General features: G+C 42.8%; 1 protein-coding gene and 1 pseudogene across 1 annotated transcript in view; one reads left to right on the top strand and one right to left on the bottom strand.

Annotated features, from left to right (window-relative positions):
• Positions 1-27,362, bottom strand: part of RENBP (renin binding protein) — a 147,047-nt gene that overhangs the window by 55,750 nt on the left and 63,935 nt on the right. The gene's annotated exons all lie outside the window — the stretch shown is intronic.
• Positions 14,919-17,218, top strand: LOC105867337 (torsin-1A-interacting protein 2 pseudogene; annotated as a pseudogene).

Raw genomic sequence — 27,362 nt, 5'->3', positions numbered from 1 at the left:
AGCTTCATTCCTTTTTATTGCCGAGTACTATCCCACGGTATGGAGAGACACCGTTTTGTTTATCTATTCATCTATTGATGGACATAGGTCTGTTTCCAGTTTGGGGCTATTATAAATAAAGCAGCTATGAACACCCTTGCACGAGTCTATGCATTCATTTCTTTTTGGTATATACCTTAAAGTGCAATTCCTTGGTTCGGTTAGGTGAAGTTTAAGTTTATAAGAAACTGCCAAGCAGTTATTCAAAGAGCCTGTACCATTCTATATTCTCACTGGCCGTGTATGAACCTTCCACATGCTTCACATCCTCACCGATGCTTGGGGTCATCACTGTTTTTAGTGCTGGTCATTCTGGTGTGCGTGCAAGATAGCTCATGTGGTTGTATTTCCCATTTCCCCATGACATGGGAAGAGCATCTCTCCCTGTGCCTTAGTGGGAGGAGAAGGGGATGGGAAAGGGAAGGGGAGTGCATGGGCAGGGCCCTGAGGGCTGGAGCAGGGGGAGGACAGGAGGAATGGGAAGGGAGGAGGGAGGAGGGCTATTAGCTCTTGAACCATTTTAACCCTAAGGGAGGTGCATTCCGGGTTTGAGCAGCGGCCTGGCCCTCTCACGTCCTCAGATCCTGAGCCCTGAGCGACTGGAAAGTGTGACCAGCTCCAAAGGAGCCTCTCCTGCCTTCCTGCCCCGCCCTGCTATGCTACTGTGGGCTGCTGGGTTTTCAGGAACACTTTTTTTTTTTTTTTTTTTTCAGACAGAGGCTCACTTTGTTGCCCAGGCTAGAGTGAGTGCCATGGCATCAGCCTAGCTCACAGCAACCTCATTCTCCTGGGCTCAAGCGATCCTACTGCCTCAGCCTCCCAAGTAGCTGGGACTACAGGCATGCGCCACCATGCCCAGCTAATTTTTTGTATATATATATTTTAGTTGGTCAATTAATTTCTTTCTATTTTTAGTAGAGACAGGGTCTTGCTCAGGCTGGTTTCGAGCTTCTTACCTTGAGCAATCCTCCCCCCTCAGCCTCCCAGAATGCTAGGATTACTGGCATGAGCCACCACGCCTGGTGTCAGGAACACTTTTGTTCCCACGGTTTTGCAGCTGGGGAAGTAGGGACACCCCAACAACAGCTAAACAGAGGGAAAAAATGGCAAATTTTCTTCAGACAACCACCCCTGTGACAGCCTCAGGCCTAGTGAATCCTCAAATGAATTATTTCTGGCCTTTAAGACACAAGCAATCCCAATGTTTTAAAGAAAGTAAAGAAAAGCTTCCAGATGTGTTTTATGAAGCTGGAATAACCTTATTCCCCCAGGAGCATGTTAGCGACACAAAGACAGACTCTTGGGGGTCCTGGTTGCTGCTCCACTGCAAGAGTCCCAGACAGGTGGCTGGCACAACGCAGGCTCTTTGGCTGACTGAAGCTGCTTTCCAGACTTGCTGCAGATGACACGCACACACCCCATGCCCATGCACGGAGACCGTCAACAACATGGAGAAATATTGATACACGTTTGTTGTGGCCCGTTTGCAGGATGGAGGATGAACACAGAATACAAAACACAAAAAGACACACAGACACACACAAAGACGGTTACAAGACTGCAGTGCAGAACGCACCAGTCATTTTATTTTTATACCCCCAAAATCAAAGTTAGTTCCTTGTATGTGCCCACCCAGGCATTTCAGCAATGGCCATAAATTCCAGAAGGTGTAGCCTTAGGGAAGCAGATATTCCCTGACTCAGAATTTCCAGGTGGTTGCTCTAGGCGCTAGGCATAGATCACGGACCGAGATTAGCAAGCATGAGCAAAGCAAGCCACAGGGGGCATTTCTCATCCCCAGCTTCTCTTAGGGTGACCCCATAAGATCTTAGGCTGACCCCCGGCGGCTGTGCATGGCTTAGGCTGCCCCTCTTCTTGAGGGGTCTTTTTTTTTTTTTTTTTTTTGAGACAGAGTCTCACTTTGTTGCCCAGGCTAGAGTGAGTGCTGTGGCGTCAGCCTAGCTCACAGCAACCTCAAACTCCTGGGCTTAAGCAATCCTGCTGCCTCAGCCTCCCGAGTAGCTGGGACTACAGGCATGCGCCACCATGCCCGGCTAATTTTTTCCATATATATTAGTTGGCCAATTAATTTCTTTCTATTTATAGTGGAGACGGGGTCTCGCTCTTGCTCAGGCTGGTTTCAAACTCCTGAGCTGGAGCAATCCGCCTGCCTCGGCCTCCCAGAGTGCTAGGATTACAGGCCTGAGCCACCGCGCCTGGCCTTCTTGAGGGGTCTTACCCGTCGTTGACTAACCAGCCATCTTATGGGGCTCAAGCAGCAATCACAGGAACAATGTGTTTATCGTGTGGCCTCAAGACCCCCATTGCCATGAGGCTGGGCAGCTCTTGCTTACTTGCAGCTCAGGTCTTTGTTATGGCTAATAAACAGCCTTGTTTATCACAAGGACCTCGTCTGGAGCACATTGCTTTTAAACGCTCTGGGCAGAACACGTACATTACTCACTAAATTTAATTCTTAAACTAGGAAAATATATGTCAGTCCCCTACACACGTTTCCAAAATAAATACTGCAGGATTCCACTTCTTTGAGGTTCATAGTCCATCTCATAGAGATAGAAAGTAGAATGGTGGGTACCAAGGGCCAGGTGGTGAGAGATGAAGAGTTATTGCTTAATAGGCACAGAGTTTCAATTTGGGAAGATCAGAGAGGTCTGTGGATGGATGGTGGGGATGGCTGCACAACACTGTGAATATACCTAATGCCACTGAACTGTATACTTAAAAATGGTTCACATGGTAAATTTTTTAAATTTGACAAATAAAAGTTGAATATATTTATGGTATACAACATGATGTTTTGATATATGTATACATTATGGAATGGCTCAATCAAGCTAATTAACATATCCATTAACTCATATAAGTATTTTTTGTGTTGAGAACATTTAAAATCTATTTTCTTAGCAATTTTCAAGAATACATTGATATTAACTATAGTCACCATGATATACAATAAATCTCTTAATCCTTCTGTCTAACTGAAATTTTGTGTTCTTTGACCAATATGGCCCCATCCTCCTCTCCCCCACCCTGTCCAACCCTCACCTAACCCCCCAGCCCCTGGGAACAACCATGCTACTGTCTGCTTCTGTGAGTTCAACCTTTTTATTTTCCACATATAAGCAAGATTGTCTGGTATTTATCTTTCTATGCCTGGCTTATTTCACTTAACAATGTCTTCTAGGTTCATCCACATTGTCGAAAAGGACAAAACTTCTCTCTTTTATAAGGACAAATAGTATTCCATTGTGTATATTACCCCATTTTCTTTATTCACCACTTGGCGGACACTTGAGTTGACTCTATATCTTGGCTACTGAGAATAGCGTTGCAATGAACATGGGCGTGCAGGTATCACTTGTATGTAAATGATTTCATTTTCATTGTATATATACCTGGTAGCGGGATTGCTGGGTCATGTGGCAGTTTTATTTTTAGTTTTTTGAGGAACCTCCATACTGTTTTCCATAGTGGCTGTACTAATTTATGTTCCCACATACAGTGTGTAAATGTTCCCTTTTCTCCACATCCTCATCAACGCTTGTTATCACTTGTCTTTTTGATAATATCTATTTAGCTATTCCAAAAGGTGTGAGGTGGTAGCTCATTGTGGGATTTTTTTAAGCTAGTCAAATGAAGCACTAGGAGTGAAGGAACAAAGGAATCTGTAGCTGGTTGTGATCAATTAGTTGTGAACACCACTGACTGGACCAGCCTCATTGTGGTTTTGATTTGCATTTCTCTGATGATTAGTGATATTGAGCGTTTTTTCATATACCTCTCGGCCATTTGCATGTCTTTTTTTTTTTTTTTTTTTTGAGAGAGAGTCTCACTTTGTTGCCCAGGCTAGGGTGAGTGCCATGGCATCAGCCTAGCTCACAGCAACCTCAATCTCCTGGGCTCAAGCAATCCTGCTGCCTCAGCCTCCCGAGTAGCTGGGACTACAGGCATGCACCACCATGCCCGGCTAATTTTTTCTATATATATTAGTTGGCCAATTAATTTCTTTCTATTTATAGTAGAGACGGGGTCTCGCTCTTGCTCAGGCTGGTTTCGAACTCCTGACCTCAAGCAATCCGCCTGCCTCAGCCTCCCAGAGAGCTAGGATTACAGGCGTGAGCCACCGCGCATGAGCCACCGCGCCTGGCCTCAGATTTTTTTTTAAAAGAGATAGGGCCTCGCTCTATTTCCCAGGCTGGAGTGCAGTGGCATGAGCATAGCTCACTGCAGCCTCCAACTCCTGCCTCAGGCACATGCCACCATACCTGGCTAATAATTTTTATTTTTAGTTTTAGAGAAGGGGTTTTCACTGTTGCCCAGGCTGGTCTTGAATGCTTGGCCTGAAGTGATCCTCCTGCCTTGGCCTCCCCAAATGCTGGGATTAAAGGTGTGAGCCACCACGCCCTGCCTTTCAGCAACTTTTGACCTCAGAATGTGAGATATTCAGGTTTGACCTCAAAATGTGAGCGACTCAGAGAACTGAAACCATTCATTGTCACCCAATGTCTAGACTTTTACAATTTGATTCCTGCATTAACATGACTTTACTATCCCAGGACATTCTAGTCCTGTAAAAAGGAAGTTGCAAATAACTTTATTGTTTATTTCAGGAACTTCCTGAAGATCCATTCATCCAAATATTAGACAATTCAACTAGCCCCTATCAGGTTAACAACAGATTGCTCAGCTGGGCTCTGTCAGATGGCCATTTATTCTTCAAGATCACCTTCAAAGCCCCACCTTGCTGTAGCCAGTTTTGCTCAATCCCAGTTAGATCCCCTCACTGAAAGACCTGTCTTAAGCCAGTCCCTAAACATCTTTATTAAAAACATCCGAACCTTAACCTCACTCTGGTAACTCTGTCATGGTCGTGGTCTCCCTTACTGCTGGCAGCAATGATCTTGGCTTAGCTGGACCAACAGGTGATCTTGATGGCCTTATAGGGGAGAGGGAGTTGGCCATGGCCTTCTGTTCTTTTGTTCTCCACTGGGGAGCTTAGTTGTGACATCTGAAACCAACATCATTTCCTAGCCTTGTGTTAAACAATACTGGGGGCGAACGTGCCTTCCTGTCCCAGTGCTAAACAATTCAGGGACCAGGTATACTTTCCTGTTTCTATGTCAAACAATACTGGGAACTGGCGAAAGTAATAGCTTCCGAGGTAAAAAAAAAAAATCCTTGTTCTTGAAAGATGAGACTGACCCCACACTAAGAGAGCGTGCTTCGCCGAGACCCGCCCCTAGGCTGTGTCCACCAATCCAAAGCGATTGTGTCATAAACGTCACCTGACCGCAGCTTCCCACCTTGAATTCCCTCTGGGCCTTTCCTCCTCCAGTTTCCTAGCCTGCAACTGAACTCTGTAGAGGTCGTGCTCTTCCTCACTGTGGCGTGTCCAGTAAACGGTGCATTGCCTGAACAACAGGTTTTTCTGGTGGTGATTTTGGGGAGTCTACAGCCAACAGCTGCAATTGGGCAAACGCGGTGAGCGGGGGGGGGGGGGGGGGGGGGGGCGGGGGGGGGTGTCCCCTTTAGCATCCCTAGTGGCTCTGGCGGCTGCAGATAGGTAGAAATATAGGTTGTGTTGGGCTCTGAAAATCATTAGCAAAATATACAGAACAGGGTGCAAAGCCACACCACCACCCTCGCAGGGACAGATGCAGTCCCACAACCTCGACCTCAACCAGGCAGGGCCTCCCGGGGCTGGGAAAAGCTCATTTCTTGTCACACTCCAAGTTTGCTTGGCTCTCCACCTTGCAAATGCTTCTGTCATCTTATAAAAGGCAGCAACAGTTTGGGGGGGGGGGCGGGTTTATCTTCTCCTGGCTAATTTCTGTTTTCTTTGCGCTGCAGTCAGTGATGTGGTCAGTCGAATTTCCACTCCTTGCAATTGGTTGACCTTTGTGGCCCACAGCACGATATTTTTCTGAATGTTTCATGTATCTTTGAAAAGAATGTGTCCCTCTGTTGGTCACAGTTCTCTGTGTATATCTATCAGAAAATAATTAAATATTAAAAAGATAAACTCATACTAGAAGAAAACATGAGTGGCTTTTTAAAATGATCTTGAAATTGGGAAAGCGTTTTTAAGCCTGACATGCAAGGCAGAAGCTGTACAAGATTACTCAATTTTTGCATGGAAAGTACCATGAACAAAGTCAGACATATCACAAACCAGGAGAGAATATTTGCAACACATTATGAGTCACAGTCTTGAATATGGAAAGAACTCTCCCCAGCAATAAGAGAAAGATCCACAACCCAATGGAAATCTGACAACATAGCTACATATGTGACTACATAGCTCAAAAGACCAATGAAGACAATAAAGGATTGTCCAACCTTATCATAATGAAAGAAATGAAAATACAAAATAGATTTGCTTTTTTTACCTATTAGATTTGCTAAGGTGAAACTTTTGCCAATACCCAATGTTTTGGAGGCAACGTTGGCTACAACTGTATCACCCAGCAGTCCCGCTTCCAGGGATCTCACCTAAAGATACACTTTCCTAAGTCCGAAAATAGACGTGCAAGGATGCTGAATGGTTTGTGATGGCAAAAACACAAACACAGAAACTGGAAACAACCGAATTGACCCTCTGTGGAGGACAGGGGAAATAAGTTATTTTGTGCTGACAAGGAACAGTCCTGATTTGCAATAAGCGAGACTGGCAAGGTGTGGAATCCCCACAGAAGTGGGAGTTAAATCCTCGACTGGGGGCTAGAGCAACTCTTAGGCAGGGGACTCAATGGGAAAGTGAGAAGGGGTTTTTCTTTGTACACTTCTGTATTGTTTGGATTTTTTTTAAATGAGCAGGTGTTTTTAAAAGGAAAGCTTGGGTTTTTTTGTTTTTGTTTTTTAAATAGGCTCTGAAAATGTTCTGGATAGAAAAACAAAAGGCAACATGGTGGTGGGGTTTCTGAATCTCCTGAGACCAGACCGGCTTTGCTCTTGCCTTGCTCAGTGGTTGCCTTAGAAACAGGCTATGACAGGGGAGTCAGTCGTAGCCATTACACCAGTGACTCAGCAGAAAACCCAACCCCAGAGGTAGGTCTCCATTCACGGTTTTCGCCTGCCAATTTTCATTCTCTCCTAGAAAAACAACAGCGAGGGTGTATTTCTGATGTTGCTTTTGCAATCTGGTGAGCTCATAAAAAATGAAGGTCGTAGAAAGAAGTCAACCCTCTCTTGTAGTTTCTCACTAGGTGAGCATCGTTTCTCTGCTCCCCTGTCCCTTGGAGATCACTGGGTCCCCTTCCTTCTGCCAGCTTGTCCTTTGCTCTACTTTATACGCAGCCTCCACTTATGGCAGCTTCCTTCTAGACCTTCCTGCTGACAGGGTAAAACCAGCTTCCGTTCACAAAGTGCTTGCTCAAGGTTGCTACAGCAACTAGTGTCCTATGTAGACCACAAGCATGGATGGCTCTTGGAGATTTTTAGAAAAAAAGAAACCGGCCGGGCGCGGTGGCTCACGCCTGTAATCCTAGCTCTCTGGGAGGCCGAGGCGGGCGGATCGTTTGAGTTCAGGAGTTTGAAACCAACCTGAGCAAGAGTGAGACCCCGTCTCTACTATAAATAGAAAGAAATTAATTGGCCAACTAATATATATACAAAAAAATTAGCCGGGCATGGTGGCACATGCCTGTAGTCCCAGCTACTCGGGAGGCTGAGGCAGAAGGATCGCTTGAGCCCAGGAGTTTGAGGTTGCTGTGAGCTAGGCTGACGCCACGGCACTCACTCTAGCCTGGGCAACAAAGTGAGACTCTGTCTCAAAAAAAAAAAGAAAAAGAAAAAAAGAAACCAAACATCACCAACGGTGGTACTAAGTATAGTTTATACATTTAACAGGGAGAAAAGCTAAGGGAATGTGTTTTATTTGACTTCATTCTGGGGCTCTCCTGGGGCCAGATCTGTCTTGAATGAAGATAAAACAAGTGCAACACTTAACACTGGAGGCCGGAAGAATAAAAACAAGTTAGTTTTGTGAAGTGCCCCTTATGTCATGTCCACAAAACTGCAAAATGACTGCAGAAGCTGGAGCACGCTCCATGTGTGCTGCGGGAGAGAAGGCTGGAGAGAGAGGCACAGGGGGACTCCCATGTGGAGAGGGGAAATGGAGGGCTGGCCAGGGCAGGGGCGCTGGAGATATGGGCATGGAAATGCAGGAAATATAAAATTTGGAAGGAAGACAAGATACGTTGGCTGTTTGGTGTTGAGGGTGGAGTGTGTGTGAGGGCATGGGGGGAGTTAAGAATAACTTCTGGAGACTTGATTCTAACCATGATAGAGTAGTTTATATCAGACTAACTCTCACTGGAAATAGCTATAGAAGTTGGACAAAATATATATATTTTAAAAACTGAAGGCACTGCACAACAACCAACATAGGCATGACTTGAAGTGCTTGTTCCCCCAAAGACAAGCAGACAATATGGAAGCAATATTTACAGAAGTACTGGCTGAGAATTTTCCAAAAAAGACATCAAACCACCGATTCAAAAAGGTTTACAACCATTAAACAGGATAAATGCAAAGAAAACCATACCTAGGTACATCACAGTCAAACTGTTGAAAATCAAAGACAAATAATTACTAAAAGCAGCCAGAGGGAAAAAAGACATCCACAATGATGCAATAATGAGACTGATTTTTATAATAATTATTTATAATAATAGCTGATTTTTCAACAGAAATAATGGAAGGCGATGGAATGATATCTTTACGTGTGCTGAAAGAGAAAAAACTGCCAATCTAGAATTCTAGATCCAGCAAAATACACTTTGTTTTCTTTTTTTTTTTTTTTTTTTTTTTGAGACAGAGTCTCACTCTGTTGCCCCGGCTAGAGTGCCATGGCATCAGACTAGCTCACAGCAACCTCAAACTCCCGGGCTCAAGCGATCCTACTGCCTCAGCCTCCCAAGTAGCCAGGAGTACAGGCATGCACCACCATGCCAGGCTAATTTTTTCTGTGTATTTATAGTTGGCCAATTAATTTCTTTCTATTTATAGTAGAGACGGGGTCTTGTTCTTGCTCAGGCTGGTTTCGAACTCCTGACCTCAAGCAATCCGTTCACCTCGGCCTCCCAGAGTGCTAGGATTACAGGCGTGAGCCACCGCGCCTGGCCCAAAATACCTTTAAAAATGAAGGCAAAATAAATACATTTGTAGACAATGGTTCAGGTTGATACAATGCCAGCCTTCCTATACTATAAGAAATATTACAGGTAGAACAAAATTTTAAAAATTAAAAAAATATATATTACAGGTTAAACTGATCCTACATGTGCAAAGATGTTCTCAATATCATTATTCATTAAGGAAGTACAAATCAAAACTATAATAACATTTCATCCCTACTAGAATGGCTATAATCAAAAGGATGTGCAAAACAAGTGTTGGCAAGGACATAAACAAATTGGAGCCCTCATATACCACTGGTGGGAATGTAAAATGGTGTGGCATTTTTGGAAGCAGTTTGACAGATACTCAAAATGTTACACATAAGTTACCATATAACCCAGCAATTCCTTTCCTAGAGAAATGAAAACACATTCATACAAAAATTTAGACAGAAATGTTCATAGCAGCACTATTCATAGTAGCCCCAAAATGGAAACAATCCAGATGTCCATCAACTGATGAATAAATGAGCAAAATGTGGTCAGTCCCTGCAATGGAATATTTTTTTTTTTTTTTTGAGACAGAGTCTCACTTTGCTGCCCAGGCTAGAATGAGTGCCGTGGCGTCAGCCTAGCTCACAGCAACCTCAAACTCCTGGGCTCAAGTGATCCTCCTGCCTCAGCCTCCCAAGTAGCTGGGACTACAGGCATGTGCCACCATGCCCGGCTAATTTTTTCTATATATATTAGTTGGTCAATTAATTTCTTTCTATTTATAGTAGAGACGGGGTCTCACTCTTGCTCAGGCTGGTTTTGAACTCCTGACCTCTAGCAATCCACCTGCCTCAGCCTCCCAGAGTGCTAGGATTACAGGCGTGAGCCACGCACCCGGCCTGCAATGGAATATTACTCAGCTATGAAAGGAATGAAGTGCTGACACATGCTGCAACATGGATGAACCTTGAAATCATTCAAACACAAAAGACCCCATTTGTATGATCCAATTTATATGCCACTGACTTCTGCAGCCTGCCTCTCTGCTTGAGCACATCCTCCTTCAGGCGCCCTGCCACCTGGTCCTCCTCAAAGGCAAAGGCCTCAGCCTTCTCATCCTCTTGCTGCCGGAGCTGCTCAAGGTAGAGCTTGACCAAGCGCAGCTTCTTCTCCTGTGCAGTCTCCTCCACCTCCTCTTCTTCCTCCTCCTCAGTCCTCCTCGGAGCTGGGCGCTCGCTCTCAGAGTCGCTGGAAATCTCCTTATTCATCTTGCTGCCACCCTTAGATTTGCCCATCCCCCGCAGAGTTTGCCTTTGTCCGTTGTTTGCTGGCCCCTGCACTGGCCCCAGAGGCCAACTTTCCCTGCTTATAAGTTGCCGCTGATGCAGACATGCTGCCTACCGTGTGTGTAGCAGCCACCACCGGAGAACTCACGTAGCTGCTAACCCCCCGATCACCTGATTTTTGACAAAATAGACAATAACATAGACTGGGGAAAGACGCCCTATTCAATACATAGTGCTGGGAAAACTGGAGAGCCACATGCAGAAGAATGAAACAGGACCCCCATCTCTCACCATATACAAAAATTAAGATGGATTAAAGACTTAAATGTAAGACTTGACACCATAACCATTCTAGAAGAAAACATAGGAAAAACTTTTCTAGACATTGGTCTAGGCAACAAATTTATGAGTAAGGCACCAAAAACAAATACAGCAACAACAAAAATAAATAAACAGGACTTTTTTTTTTTTTTTTTTTCAGAGAATCAGCTTTTATTTCACTGGCCGGCTCAGAGGGGTTCGCTGGCGGGCTTAGAGGGGCATACTACCAAATTCTGAGCCAATAAACGGGACTTAATTAAACTAAAAAGTTTCTGCACAGCAAAGAAAATAATCAACAGAGTAAATAGCCTACGGTATGGGAGAAAATATTCTCAAACTATACATCTGACAAAGAGCTAATATCCAGAATCTACAAAGAGGTCAAACAAATAAGCAAGACAAAAACCCATATAACCCCATCAAAAAGTGGGCAAAAGACATGAACAGATTTTTCTCAAAAGAAGATAGACAAATGGCCAACAAACATGAAAAAATGTTCAACATCACTAATCATCAGAGAAATGGAAATTAAAACCATAGTGAGATACCACCTTACCTCTATCAGAATCACCATTATGACAAAGTCAAAAAACAATAGATGTTGGCGCTGAAGCTGTGAAAAGGGACCGCTTATACACTGTTGGTGGGAATGTAAACTAGTACACTTAGTATGAAAAGCAGTATGGAGATTCCTCAAAGAACTAAAAGTAGACCTACCATTCAATTCAGCAATCCCACAACTTGGTGTCTACCAAAAGGGAAAATAAGTCATTATATCAAAAAGATGCCTGCACTTGAATGTTTATTGCAGCAAATTCACAACTGCAAAGATGTGGAACCACTCTAAGTGCCCTTTAACTGATGAATGGAGAAAGAAAATGTGGTAGATACATACACCATGGAGTACTATTCAGCCATTAAAAGGAATGAAATAATGTCTTTTGCAGCAATTTGGATGGAACTGGAGACCATCATCCTATGTAAAGTATCTCAGGAATGGAAAAACAAACACCACACATTCTCACTATTAAATGAAAGCTAAATGATGGGTATACATGGTCATAATATGGTGTAACGCACATCAAAAACTAAGAAGGGGGAGGGTGGGAAGGGGCAAGGGATAAAAATCTATTGGGTACAATGTACACTGTTCTGGTGACGGGTGTAAGGCTGGTGGCGGGCCTCCCTCCCCTCCCTAAATCAAAAAGAAAAGGCTCACAAGACCAGGGCCCGCCGAGAACAACCACACCCAGGTGTCCACCCGGACAAGAACGTTTTGGCTCCTGGATTCCGCAAATACTGCCAGCCCCTCCTATTTCTCAATGACCACCAAAGGTGACAATGGAAAATCCCAAGCTCTTCCCACCAAAAGTCTCTAGCCTGGCCCAAAGGGTATAAAAGGCCGCACCCCCTTCAAATGGGTGCGACTTCTGGAGCCCTCCTATCTTGGGACCCCAGAACCTCGTCCGGGAGTATATAATAAAGCCACTTTTTTTGGCCCCACTCTTTCTCTCTGTCTTTTCTTTTTGCTGCCATCGAAAAACCTTACAACCGGTACACTGAAAGCCCTGACTTCAGCATGATACAACTCATCAAAAAATATTTGTACCCCCTAAATTGTTTGGAAAAAAAAGGTACTGTGTTTCTTTTGGAATGATGAAAATGTGCAAAAATAGATTATAGTGATGTTACAATAGTCTGCAAATATATTAAAAATCATTGAATTGCACACTTTAAACAGGTGTACCTTATGGTATGTGAGTTATATCTTAACAAAGCTGTTAAAACCCCAGCATGTTCACCCTAGCCCTCTTAACACATGAAGGAGGTGCACGTTTCCACCTGTGTTGGAGAGGAGAATATAGCAGCAGTCCCCATTCTTTTTGGCACCGGGGAACGTTTTCATGGAAGACAATTTTCTGTGGACTGGGGAGGGAGGACATGATTTGGGGATGATTCAAGCGTATTCCATTTATTACGCACTTTATTTCCATTATTATTACACTATAATATATAATAAAATAATTATACAACTCACCATACTTTGGGGACCCCTGATCTATGGCATATTGTTATTTAAAATGTTACTCGAAATATAGTGCCTCTATGTTGTGGGATCCATAGAGGGTTTTGGATGATGTTTGTAGGAGTCAAGACCAGGAAACAGCTGAGAATGGGTGTTTATGCATATCCTAATGCCTTTTACTGGGACGATGCTATCTTTTCGTTCTTCTTTTTTTTTCACATTAAGCACACATTTTTTATTGCAGCCATTTTCTTATTCTGTTTCCTTTCATTTTCTTTCTTTCTTTTTAACCACTTCCTAATGTATAATAAGATGAAAAAATCAGCAAAAAAATAACTTGTTATTTTCTTGACCCTATTTTCTGCCAAGAAATAAAGTAATTTGAGAGTGAGTGTTGATTCAAGATGGAAAGACATCTGCAGGAAGGCATGGAAGGCACTAGAAATCATACATATGTGGGTAAATATAAGTAGAAATGGACTGTTTAGAACAATACCAGTAATGTCTTTTGTGGTTTAAATTATCTGAAAACAAGAGTGCCAAAGGCAGGGGGGCAAAGATGCAGCTGTGCTGCTGTCCAGGACCCTGCACAAGCATGGGCTGGGGGAAGTTAGGGCCACAGACTCACTCCTTCGGGTAAGTGCTGTACCAATTATAAAAAGCAACACACACACACACACAAGGCAGAAGAAAAAAAAGCGGGGGAAAGGAACAAAGTACAGATGTGTGTGGGGAGATGAGGAGTTGTTGCTGTTGTGTTTTAGAGCAGGTTCTCACTCTGTTGTCCAAGCTGGAGTGCAGTGGTGCAATCACAGCAGCTCAAGGTAGCCTTGAACTCCTGGGCTCAAGTGATCTTCCTGCTCAGCCTCCTGAGCAGCTGGGACTGTAGGTGAGCGCCACCACGCCTGGCTAATTATTTTTGTAGAGATAGGGTCTCACTATGTTGCCCAGGCTGGTCTCAAACTCCTGGCCTAAGGGATCCTCCTGCCTCGGCCTCCCAAAGTGCTGAGAGTACAAGCATGAGCCATAGCACCCAGCTGGGAATTATTGTTTAAGGGGTGCAGGGTTTCTCTTGGGGATGATAAAAAGGTTCTGGGGTATAGATATTGTGGATGGTTGCACAACGTTGTGAATGTATGTCATGCCACTGAGTTGTACACCTGTAAGTGGTTAACATGATGAATATTATGTTATGCATATTTTATCACAATAAAAAACCACACAACCACATTGGCAAATACATTTAAACATAAATGGGTAAATGCACAAAGATTGCCAGGTTGGATTGCAGGGGAAAACAAAACAAAATGATACAATATGCTGCTTCAAAGAGAAACTATTTTTTTTAGGCCAGGCGCGGGTGGCTCACGCCTGTAATCCTAGCACTCTGGGAGGCCGAGGTGGGAGGATTGCTCAAGATCAGGAGTTCAAAACCAGCCTGAGGAAAAGACTGGAAGGTTAGATTAGAACCATGACTCTGACCTGTAAGCTTTAGAGGAAATGGAAGTGGCTTCCATAGAAAGAAACATCCGCAAGGCAGAGGGATCCGAAATGAAACTGAACCTGGAGTAACTGGCTGTCCTCTCGTGACAGCCTGCGGAAAGAGGCAACCCTGACTCCTCTAAACTGATGCACAAGGTTGGGCCAAGCTCTCCGGCTCCGTCCGGGTGGCTTGGCACGACTATCTTTTCTACTCGGCCACTCGGCGCCCCTGCCCGCCTGCAGGTCTGCGTGGACCTGCATGAGGCGCATGTCCGGCGGGGACCCGAGGAGGACTCAACACCCAGGCGGGCAAGAGCTCCACCGAGGTGCACACCAGCAGCACACGTTCCCAGTCTTGCAGCTGAGACCTATCTATGCCTACCTTCAGAGGAAGGAGAGTCCCGCAACCCTCTCCTGGTCGTAACCAGAGACGTTTGTAGCCGAGGCTGCTGTATGTGATGCATTCTGAGATCTCCAGCCAACTCAACATCAGCTCCTCCTCTGTGACTGGGTCCTCATTAAGGTCCTCCCAAGACAGACTTCACTGGATCTACACTCAAGAGAACTCTGCCAGGTTTTCCTGACCCCCCTACATCACTGTAAAGTGCCAAGGCCTTAAGACTTGGGTACATGTATTACAACGGCAAGAGTGCCAACACCAACAAAAGAGCCTCTGGACCTGTGAGCTCCTCTGTTTCACCAAGCAGACATAATAATCTTATCAAGAAAGCAGAGTAAGCTAAGTGCCTCTGTGTGACCACCACCAGCTGTATCACCACCAGCTGATAACAACAACAAAAAAATAACTAATTGAGCCTAGGGCCTATCTCTTCCTGAGAAGCTGGGATTTGAAGGAGCTATTCTGATATCTGGGCTGCTAGTAAGTGACTAATAACATTATAAGTGACTGATAACATTATAGACTGGATTGGTCCCTGAGTTCAGAGACTGAGTTGCAATTGAGTGAAAAATAGACAACGAAATCTTGAAGAATTGCACAGAGGTGCAAGCCAAATTTAACCCTCTCCAAGTAATTAACTGTATGTATGCCTTGTTTCCTGGAAGCATGAGTCTGTTGGGACTTGGGACAAGAAGAAAACAAGACATCTTCACAAGGAAAATCAGACACTAAAAAACTACCCCAAACTCTGAAGAGATAGAACACAAACATGACCGACAGTGGACTTCGGGAGCCTCAAGAGAATTCTCAAAAGTATTTGGAAAATGATCCATCAATAAATTCTCAGGCACAGGAGACCACAATCACAGCAAGTATCATTGAAGAAGCTCAGACTCCACACCCTGCCTCTGGTCTTAACAAAGAGCACCAAGAGATAGAGACAATATATCCAGAAAGTGCAGATACAGTTGATGAATCAGAAAGTCCAGATGAGGCCGGGCGTGGTGGCTCACGCCTGTAATCCTAGCACTCTGGGAGGCTGAGGCGGGCGGATTGCTCAAGGTCAGGAGTTCGAAACCAGCCTGAGCAAGAGCGAGACCCCGTCTCTACTAAAAATAGAAAGAAATTAATTGGCCAACTAATATATATAGAAAAAAAAATTAGCCGGGCATGGTGGCGCATGCCTGTAGTCCCAGTTACTCGGGAAGCTGAGGGAGTAGGACTGCTTGAGCCAGGTTGCTGTGAGCTAGGCTGACGCCACAGCACTCACTCTAGCCTGGGCAACAAAGTGAGACCCTGTCTCAAAAAAAAAAAAAAAAAAAAAAAAAAAAAAGAAAGTCCAGATGAAACAAATTTTGGGGACTATCCAAAGGATAAAACAGAACATGAGAACAACCAGAGTTTTCAGGATGGAGAACAAGGGCATCATGTCCCTTCAGAAAATCTGGGTGAAGAACCCTTGGATCCAGATCCTGACCATTCTGCAAGTGATAAGGAAGGAAGAGCAGATGCACACTTAGAGAGCAGCTCTGCAGCCCTCCCTGAGGAAGTGAGTGACAGAACTGGAGCTTCTCAGGAGCCATCTGCTGCAATAATCCAGGAGGCCCAAAGTTCTGGTCATTCCAGGGTGGGTCTAGAGAGCCAGGATACACTGAGGAGGCGACTGCCTCCAGAGGCTGAAAATCGTCAACAAGAAACACAAAAATTGGAAGAGAACAAAGAGAATGCACAAGAAGCCATAATAAAGATTAGTAAAAAGGCTTTTTGGAGCTATGGCCCCATCTTTCTTGGCTTCCTGGTTGTGGCTTTTGTGCTAAATTCTGTTAATAGCTACTATTCATTTCCAGCCCAGCAAGTACCCCCAAATCCAGCTTTGGAGGCCTTCTTGGCTCAGTTTAGTCAGTTGAAGGATAAATTTCCAGGTCAGAGTTCATTCCTTTGGCAGAGAGGATGTAAGTTTCTCCAGAAGCACCTCAATGCTTCAAACCCTACTGAGCCAGCCACGATCATATTTACAGCAGCTGGGGAAGGGAAAGAGACTCTGAAGTGCCTGAGCCACCACGTTGCAGATGCCTATACCTGTTCCCAGAAAGTCTCTGCCATTCAAATTGATGGGGCTGGAAGAACCTTGCAGGACAGTGACACAGTCAAGCTGTTGGGTGATATGGAACTGAGCTATGGATTTGAGAATGGCCAGAAGGCTGCCGTGGTACACAACTTTGAGTCCCTTCCTGCAGGCTCCACCTTGATCTTCTACAAGTATCGTGATCATGAGAATGCCGCCTGTAAAGATGTGGCTCTGGTCCTAACCGTTCTATTAGAAGAGGAAACATTAGAAGCAAGTGTAGGCCCAAGGGAAACTGAAGAAAAAGTGAGGGATTTACTCTGGGCCAAGTTTACCAACTCGGACTCTCCCAGCTCCTTCAACCACATGGATTCAGACAAACTGAGTGGGCTCTGGAGCCGTATTTCACACCTGGTACTGCCTGTGAAGAACATAGAGGAACGGGGTTGCCTTTTTAAAAGCTAACTCAAAGTTGATTATAGAAGGCACAGGCTTATGAAAAAGTTTAAAGGCCTTCCATTCATGAGGAAGGAGGTTGATAAATGTGAAGAAATAGCCTGAAAAGCAAAAATGAACTTATGTTAGAAAAAAGTTTTCATTTTTTACTTTTTGTAAAATCTTTAATAATCTAAGCCTTGACAAAGCTAAAAATTGATGACTTATTTTCTTTGCCTTTTCGGGCAAATCAGATTTGAAATATATAGCATGGTATCTATAACTGAGGAATATTTTAAATTCCAAAATACAGCAACAAAATCATTGCACAGGAAGATACTCTTCTCAGAGTAACTATCAAGTGATTTTTGTTTTCTTGAGTGAGGCTCTAAAGAAGGTAGAGCCTCACTTTTAGGTAGTATTTGAAATTGGACAAAAGTAATTACAATTATGAAGCAATGATAAATTTTAGAAAACTTTTCAATCACACATTAAGTATTTTTAAAACTCACTTTAATAATGTAGTTGTGAGATTATATCCTATTTGCAGTTTTGAGTAGTATGAAAAAATAAAATATAAATTTAAACCATCGAACACTTACCCTAAATACTATGTGTAAGGCACTGTGCTTTTTTTCCATTAATGAGCTAAGGTAAGAGCAGATGTACTCCAAAAATGTTCTGGACCAGGTGTGGTGGCTCACACCTGTCATCCTAGCACTTAGGGAGGCTGAGGCATTAGGATTGCTTGGGCTGTCACCATTATCCTGGAATGTTTCAATTAAGTTTTGGCTTCTCTGGTTTTATGATAAATATGTATATATATATATTTTTTCTTAAGTCATGTGATTAAAGTATGGAAGGATTTTAGGGAACACTAAGAAGGTATCAGGATCTTTACTGATACCTAAAAAGATTACAAAGACATGGGGAAGAATCTATTTGAAAATATCTGCCACAGGAAAAAGACATGAATCTGTTCTAACCAAAGCCTTAAGTTGTGATCGATTGAGTGTAGGGGGTTACCTGAAGGAACAATTTGCATTTGGGATGCTGATGAAATCTTACAGTCTATTTCAGAAAAGACCCAAACACAAAGCATAGTAAATGTATTAAATAATATCAGTGTCAATCCAATATAAATTCAAGGAAATTAAAGAAAAATCTACATGCCATATTTGATTTTTTTCTGTATTTCTAGATCTTAGATGGTAGCATTACATCACACAAAACCAATGGTGCCTTGTGAACTGTTATGTTGGCCTGCTGACCTGTGCTACCTCAGATCTATAGAGGAACCAGTATGGAATGCATGTATCTAATCTCTGTGAGTGACTCAGACCACACTTGAAACAAAGATTTTTACTCTTCCTTCAGTTGAATATGATTTTTCATCATTTACTTTCAATATAATTTTGAAAAATAAAGTTCTAAAAGTAAAAAAAAAACCAGCCTGAGCAAGAGTGAGACCCTGTCTCTGCTAAAAAAATAGAAAGAAATTAATTGGCCAACTAAAAATATATAGAAAAAATTAGCTGGGCATGGTGGTGCATGCTTGTAATCCCAGCTACTCAGGAGGCTGAGGCAGAAGGATTGCTTGAGCCCAGGAGATTGAGGTTGCTGTGAGCTAGGCTGACGCCACAGCACTCTAGCCTGGGCAAGGGAGTGAGACTCTTGTCTCAAAAAAAAAAAAAAAAAAAAAAGAGAAACTGTATTTTTAAAAGAAAATAGCTTTATTGAGATATAATTGACATAAAATCAACTGACATATTTGAAGTGGACAGTTTGAAAGTCCTATCTGCCAAACCATCACCACAATCAAGAGAATGGCATCCTTCACCCCCAAAACTTTCCTTGTGCCTCTGTCATCCCTGCCTCCAGTCCCAGGTACCCACTGAGCAGCTTTCTGTCCCTAGAGATTGTAGCAATGGAGACACACAGTACGTGTGGCTTCTTTCACTCAGCATAGTTATTCTGAGCTCAGCAGTTCGTCCGTCTTTGTTGCCCAGTATTGACAGTATCCACTGTATGAATATTCCGTTTGTTTATTCACTCACCTGGCAGTCATCTAGGCTGTTTCCGCTGCCTGGCTATTGTTAATAAAGCTGCTATGAACATGCGAGTACAAGTCTCTGTGCAGATGTATGAATCTATACTGTAATTCCACTCCTAGGTATTGAGTAATACTGAGGAGTGAATTCTCAGTGTGTGTTTAACATTTTAAGACACCGTTTTCCAAAGTGTCTGCTGCACCATTTTACATTCCCACCAGCAGTGCATGAGGGGTCCAACTGCTCTATGATTTATATGGAAATGCAAAGGCCCTAGAATAACTAAGACAAACTTGAAGAACAAATTGAAGGGCTCACCACAGAGATCAAGATTGACTACAAAGCTACAGGAATTAAGCTAGTGCGGTGTTGGTGCAGGGACAGACACATAGACTAACAGGACAGAACTGAGGGGCCAGAAGTTTGCCTGTGCAAATACAGCTGCCAGCTGTCTGCCAGAGGGCTCAATTCAATTCAGTGGGGACAGTGTTTTCATAACAGGTGTGGGATAAACTGGATGTCCAGGTGGGTAAAAAGGACATCTTGATGTCTACCTACCCCTAGACACAAAAATCCATTTGAGATGTATGTAGCACAGACCTAAATATGAAAGCTAAACCAATGAAATATCTAGAGGTCGAAGGGGAATATCTTCATGATGTAGGATGATAGGAAGATATTCATCCTATGTCTGGGATAAGCAGAAATCTCTCTTTTTTTTTTTTTTTTTTTTTGGAGACAGAGTCTCACTTTGTTGCCCAGGCTAGAGTGAGTGCCATGGCATCAGCCTCGCTCACAGCAACCTCAATCTCCTGGGCTCAAGCGATCCTCCTGCCTCAGCCTCCCAAGTAGCTGGGACTACAGGCATGCGCCACCATGCCCGGTTCATTTTTTTCTATATATATTTTTAGTTGGTCAATTAATTTCTTTCTATTTTTGGTAGAGACGGGGTCTCGCTCAGGCTGGTTTCGAACTCCTGACCTTGAGCAATCCGCCCACCTCGGCCTCCCAAAGTGCTAGGATTACAGGCGTGAGCCACTGCGCCCGGCCATCAGCAGAAATCTCTTAAACAGAACACAGACAGCAGCAAGCACAACAGAAAAGAATGATAAATGGACTGCACTAAAGTTAACAACTGTTCTTCAGAAGTCATCACTGAGTGAAAATGCGAACAAATACTACATTTTTTTTTTTTTTAAACAGAGTCTCTCTCTGTTGCCCAGGCTAGAGTGAGTGCCATGGCGTCAGCCTAGCTCACAGTAACCTCAAACTCCTGGGCTCAAAAAATCCTCCTGCCTCAGCCTCCCGAGTAGCTGGGACTACAGGCACGTGCCACCAGGCCTGGATAGTTTTTTCTATTTTTAGTTGCCCGGCTAATTTCTTTCTATGTTTAGTAGACACAGGGTGTCACTCTTGCTCAGACTGGTCTTAAACTCCTGACCTCAAGTGATCCTCCCACCTCAGCCTCCCAGAGTGCTAGGATTCCAGGCGTGAGCCACCATACCCAGCCCAGATACTACATATTAATAAGGAAAAGACAACCTAGTTAAACAATGAGCAAAAGATTTGAACATGCCTTTCACAGAAAGGCCAGTAAGTAAATGAACTGGTGCTCAATATCATTAGTCATTAGGGAAATGAAAATTAAACCCACAATGATACCCTTCTGCATCTATTAAAATGACGAAAAATAAAACACACTGACAATATCAAGTGTTGGTGAGGATGTGGAGCAACTGGAACTCTCAAACTGTTGTGGTTGCTGCTGTCTATGCTCTGTTTAAGAGATTTCTGCTTATCCCAACGTCATGATGATATTCCCCTTCGACTTCTAGATACTTCATTGGTTTAGCTTTCATATTTAGGTTCATGCTACATACATCTCAAATAGATTTTTGTGTCTAGGGGTAGGTAGACATCAAGATGTCCTTTTTCCTCACATGGACATCCAGTTTATCCCACACCCATTAGTTTATCCCACACACCATTTACTGCTAGGGACATGTAATAGGTATAGCTGCTCTGGAAACAACTGGCAGGATGTATTACAGCTGATGATACATTTCTTATGACCTGGCAATTCTACTCCCAGGGATATATGCCTGTACTACTTTTGTATTTCACAGAATTCCCTTCTCTGTGTGGTGCTGGGTTAAGGTTGGCCACAGGAGCCGTTGCCTGGGATTTATAAGGTGAAAGGAAGTAGTAGGCATTTTTGTCCTGTGAACGCTGGTGTGGGGCCACCTGCAGCTCTTCCAGCTCCCACTGGATCTCCCCACTCAAATGTTCCAAACCAATATAACACCCAAGAGAAATGAGTGCATACTTACACCAAGACATATACAAAAATGTTCATAGCAGTTTTATTTACATTTGCCCCAAAGTGAAAAGAACCCAAATGTCCATCAAGAGTAGAATGGATAAAATGTGATAAATTTCATACAATGAAATACTACCTGGGAATTAAAAACGAACTATTGCTACCTGCCACATCACGGCTGCATCTCAAAACAGTATGCAAAGTGAAAGGAGGCAAACACGAGAGTCCATGCTACATGATCCCATTTACATGTAATTCAAGAACATGCAAAACTAATCTATGTGTTTGAAGCCAGGATAGTGGTTATCTCATGTGAGAAACCTTTCCAAAGTGACAGAGTGCCCTTTGGGTGGTTTTAGTTGTGTCTGCCAATTCTTTGGTATTCCTCCCATCAATAAAGGTGGACTGAAATACCTTTCTCCTTGAGTACAGGCTGGGTGACTTGCTTCTGATGAATACGGTGTGCAGCAGAAGTGATGCCACCTGATTCTGAGGCCAGGCGATCAAAGATGACTGAGCCTCCACCATGCTCTTACTCAAGATGTTCCCTTTAGGCCAGGCACAGTGGCTCACGCCTGTAATCCTAAAACTCTGGGAGGCTGAGGCGGGAAGATTGCTTGAGCTCAGGAGTTTGAGACCAGCCTGAGCAAGAGTGAGACCCCATCTCTACTATAAATAGAAAGAAATTAGCCAAACAACTAAAAATAGAAAAAATTAGCCGGGCATGGTGGCGCATGCCTGTAGTCCCAGCTACCTGGGAGCCTGAGGCAGGAGGGAGTTTGAGGTTGCTGTGAGCTAGGCTGACACCATGGCACTCTAGCCCGGGCAACAGAGTGAGACTCTGTCTCAAAAAAAAAAGGAAGTCATTGAGCTGTACATGTAGTTTGTGTGTACTTCTCTACCGTTAAGTTATACTCCCCTAGATCGCTTGAGGCCAGAAGTTTGAGACCAGACTGGACAACATATTGAGACCCCCGCCTCTACAAAAAATATAAAAATTACCTGGGCATGGTGGTGCATGCCTGTAGTCCCAGCACTTTGGGAGGCTGAGGCAGGAGGATCACTTGAGCCCAGGAGTTTGAGGTTGCAGTGAGCTATGATGATGCCACTGCACTCTAGCCCAGGCAACAGACAAAAAAGAAAAAAGTTATACCTCCCTAACAAAGTCTTTTGAAAAATTCTACCTTCCCTACCTTCCAAGGGTCTGGCTTGGGCAGCTGGGTGGATGGTAGGGTAGTGTCACATATGAAGATGGGAAGCTTGAGGCAAAGGGCAATCCAAAGTCTGTTTTGCCATTTAGGTTTATAGTGCCTGGGAGACATCAAAGAAGATGTGTCCAGTAGGCGGTTGTTAACGTGGGCCAAAAGGTCAGAGGACAGATCATCTTTGGAGATGTCATCTGGGAATTATCAATATGGAGGTGTCATCTGGGAGTTATCAATATGAGAATGAGGGAGATCACCATAACAACGAGTGTAGGTAGTAAAGAGGGCTGAGGGGTGTGCCTTGAGGGACTCGTACCTTGAGGGTGAGTAGAGGAGAGAGCCACCAAAGCATACAGAGAAAGACCAGGAAAGTTTCATGTCACAGAGGTCTGAGAGAGCAGTCAGAAGGGGGGTGGGTACTAATGTCAAATGTTGCTGAGAGGCCCAGTAGGATGAAGTCAGAAATAGGACCAACTGGATTTGGCAACATGAAGATCACTGGTGTCCTGGACAAATGTTAATTTGGTGGAGTGGTAGAAGTAGGAGCCAGAGTAGAAGGGGTTGAACAGGGAATGGGAAGAAGTGAGAAAATAGACAATTATTTTGAGAAGTTTGGCTATAAAGAGGAACAGAGAATTGTGGTTGTGGTTGGAGGAGGGTGTTGGGTCAAAGGAGTTTTCTTTTTCTTATTCAAGAATGGACATGTTTGGTAAAAGTAGATCCAGAAACGAGGAAGAAATTAATCATGCAGGAGAAAGATGGGGTGACCTTAGGAGTGAAGAAGTCCTCAGAAAACAGGAGGAACTCACAATTCTGGCCATAATGGGATAACTAATACCAGTTGTAAACAACTAAAAAACTAGGCAAAACATTTGAAACAATTATTTTCAGATATTGGACACCAGGTAGTGCAGGACTGTGATCAGAAGATAAATGTTGTGACTCGTACAAGCACCCTGGGTTTCTGCCTAGAGGCACTTTCCAGACCATGGTGCAGGAAGGGGGCTCCTGAGAAGAACCAACAGTCTCACTGAGTTATTAGAGCTAATAAGCCAACAACAGATAAAAAATAGAATATCAGAAATACTTGATTAATCCAAAAGAATTCAGGAACAGAGGAAAAAGAATAAAGAATAAGGCCAGGCCTGGTGGCTCATGCCTGTAATTCTAGCACTCTGGGAGGCCAAGGCGGGTGGATCGTTTGAGCTCAGGAGTTCGAGACCAGCCTGAGCAAGAGTGAGACCCTATCTCTACCAAAAATAGAAAGAAGTTAATTGGACAGCTAAAAAATATATATAGAAAAAATTAGCCAGGCATGGTGGTACATGCCTGTAGTCCCAGCTACTTGGGAGGCTGAGGCAGGAGGAACGCTTGAGCCTAGGAGTTTGAGGTTGCTGTGAGCTAGGCTGATGCCACGGCACTCTAGCCCGGGCAACAGAGTGAGACTCTGTCTCAAAAAAAAAAAAAAAAAGAATAAGTGGGACAAATAGAAAAAAAACAAACAAGATGGCAGACTTAAGCCCAACCATTAAATGTAAATAGATTAAACAACCAATTAAAAGGCAGAGATTGTCAGACTGGTTAAAAAAGTAAGACTGAACCATATGCTGTCTACAATAAATGGACTTTAAGTATAAAGATACAGATAGATTAAAAGAAAAGAATGGAAAAGTGATATTATAAAAAAAATAAGTTAAGAAAGCTGGGGTGGCTATACTCATACCAGACAAAGCAGACTTCAAAAGAAGGAACATTATTAAAGAGGGGAATTTCATAATAATAAAAAAGTCAATTTATCAAGAACATATAACAACCACAAATGTGTATGCACTCAATAAGAGAGCTTCAAAATACGCATAGCAAACTCTAATAGAACTGAAAGGAGAAAGGCAAATCCACACATGCAGTTGGAGACTACAGTACTCTTCTCTTTGTCCACCAGACAGAACTAGTAGACAGAAATCAGCAAGGATATTGAGGACTTGTACAACACTACCAACCACCTTGACTTAACATTTTTAGAAGACCCTACTCAACTACTTAATAATATACACTCTTTTCAAACACACTTGGAATGTTCACCAAGCTAAACCATACACTAGGCCACAAAATAAGTCTCAAATATAAAATAAATGAAATCATACAGAGTAGATTCTCTGCCATAATGAAATTAAATTAGAAACACATAGCAAAAACATAAGCTCCTGGGAGGCAGGTGGATTGCTCAAGGTCAGGAGTTCGAAACCAGCCTGAGAAAGAGCGAGACCCTGTCTCTACTATAAAATAGAAAGAAATTAATTGGCCAACTAATCTATATAGAAAAAAAATCAGCCGGGCGTGGTGGCGCATGCCCGTAGTCCCAGCTACTCGGGAGGCTGAGGCAGTAGGATTGCTTGAGCCCAGGAGATTGAGGTTGCTGTGAGCTAGGCTGATGCCACGGCACTCACTCTAGCCTGGGCAATAAAGCGAGACTCTGTCTCAAAAAAAAAAAAAAAAAAAAAGATAAACTGAAAAATCCTCAAACATCTGTAAATTAAACAACACGCTTCTAAGTTATTGATTAAAGAAGAAATCACAAGAGAAATTAGAAAACATTATGAATTGAATAACAAAAATATAATATATCCAAATATATAAAATGTACCTAAAGCTGTGCTTAAAGGGAAATTTATAGTTTTAAGTGCTTGTCTAAGAAAAGAAAAAAAGGTTTAAAATCAATGATTTAAGGTTACACCTTAGGAAGCTGGAAAAAGACAAGCAAATTAAATCCAAAATAAGCAAAAGGAACAATAAACAGTGGTAAACCAACAAAATGAAAAGTAAATAAGAGAAAAATCAATAAAACCAAAAATTAGTTCTTTGAAATTATCAATAAAATTGATAAGCCTTTAGCTAGGCTGATCAAGAAAGAAAGGAAAGACACAAATTACCAACATCAGGACTAAAAAAGGTGTCACTGTGGATCCTACAGACATTAAATGAATGATCAGGGGGTATTATCAACTTTATGCCAACTTAAATGAAATGGACAACTTCCTTAAAAGACACAAATACACAAAGTATCAAAATTGACACAAGAAACAGAAGATATGATGGCCCAACACCTAATTAAAGGAACTGAGTTTGTAATCAAAAGCCTTCCTACAAAGAAAACTGCAGGTACAGATGGCTTCACTTGTGAATCTATCAAATAAATAACACCAGGCATATATAAGCCCTTTAAGAATATAAGAGGAGGCTGGGCACGGTGGCTCACGCCTGTAATCCTAGCACTCTGGGAGGCCGAGGCGGGCGGATTGCTCGAGGTCAGGAGTTTGAAACCAGCCTGAGCAAGAGCGAGACCGCGTCTCTACTATAGAAAAAAAAAAAAAAAGGATATAGGAGGAGGGAAGAACATTTTTCAACTGATTTTGAGGCCCTAATACCAAAACCAGATGAAGATATTACCAGAAAATTGCAGGCCAATATCCCTCAGGAATATGGATATAAAAATTCAAGCAATATTAGCAAATGGAATTCAGCAGTATATAAAAGAGTAACATATCATGACCAAGTACTGTCTTTATCTAAGGAATCTGAGATTGGTTAAACATTTGAAAATGAATGTGGATCACCACATTAACAGAATAAAAGAGAAAAATTATATGATCATTTCAGTAGATGCAGAAAAAACATTTGAAAAAATTCAGTAACAGCCCACAAACTCAACAACTATGTATTAATATAATAAAAATTCTCAGAAAACTAAGATAACCTGACAAAATTTATCTATGACAATCTTACAGCTAATATCACACTTAATGGTGAAAGACAACACTTTCCACCTAAGAGTGAAAACAAGGTAAGGATATCCACTTTCACCACTTCTATTCAACAATTGACTAGAGACCTAGCCAGTGCAATAAGGCAAGAAAAAGAACTAAAAAGCATACATATTGGAAAGGCAGAAATAAAACTGCCTTTATTTGCAGATGAAATGATTGTGTACATAAACTATCCCAAGGTATTTATTTTGATAAAATAAATACCAAAGTTCTATTTTACTAGAACTAGTAAGTGAATTTAAACAAGGAGCCAGGGCAGGCTCATGCCTGTAATCCTAGCATTCTGGGAGGCCAAGGCGGGAGGATCACACTCGAGGTTAGGAGTTCGAGACCAGCCTGAGCAAGAGTGAGACCCTGTCTCTACTAAAAATAGAAGGAAATTAGCTGGACAACTAAAAATATACAGAAAAAATTAGCCGGGCATGGTGGCACATGCCTGTAGTCCCAGCTACTTGGGAGGCTGAGGCAGGAGGATTGCTTGAGCCTAGGAGTTTGTGGTTGCTGTAAGCTAGGCTAACGCCATGGCACTCTAGCCCCAGCAACACAGTGAGACTCTGTCTCAAAAAACAAAAAAACAAAACAAGGTCACAGAACACAAGGTCCATACACAAAACTCAACTGTATTTCTATACACTATCAATGATCCATAAGAAAACTAATGATACCATTTACAATAGAATCAAAAACCAAGAACTATGTCAGGAAAAACTTAATGATACATGAAAGTACTGGGCAGCAGTACTATAGATCTGCCACCAGTCTGTGTGTGGCTAA

The sequence above is a fragment of the Microcebus murinus genome, unplaced genomic scaffold (assembly GCF_040939455.1).
Source record: "Microcebus murinus isolate Inina unplaced genomic scaffold, M.murinus_Inina_mat1.0 scaf003_hap2_Mmur4.0, whole genome shotgun sequence".
Taxonomy (NCBI): Eukaryota; Metazoa; Chordata; class Mammalia; order Primates; family Cheirogaleidae; genus Microcebus; species Microcebus murinus.
The sequence above is the reverse complement of the archived record's forward strand: the minus strand, read 5'-3'. Positions and strand labels throughout refer to the sequence as shown.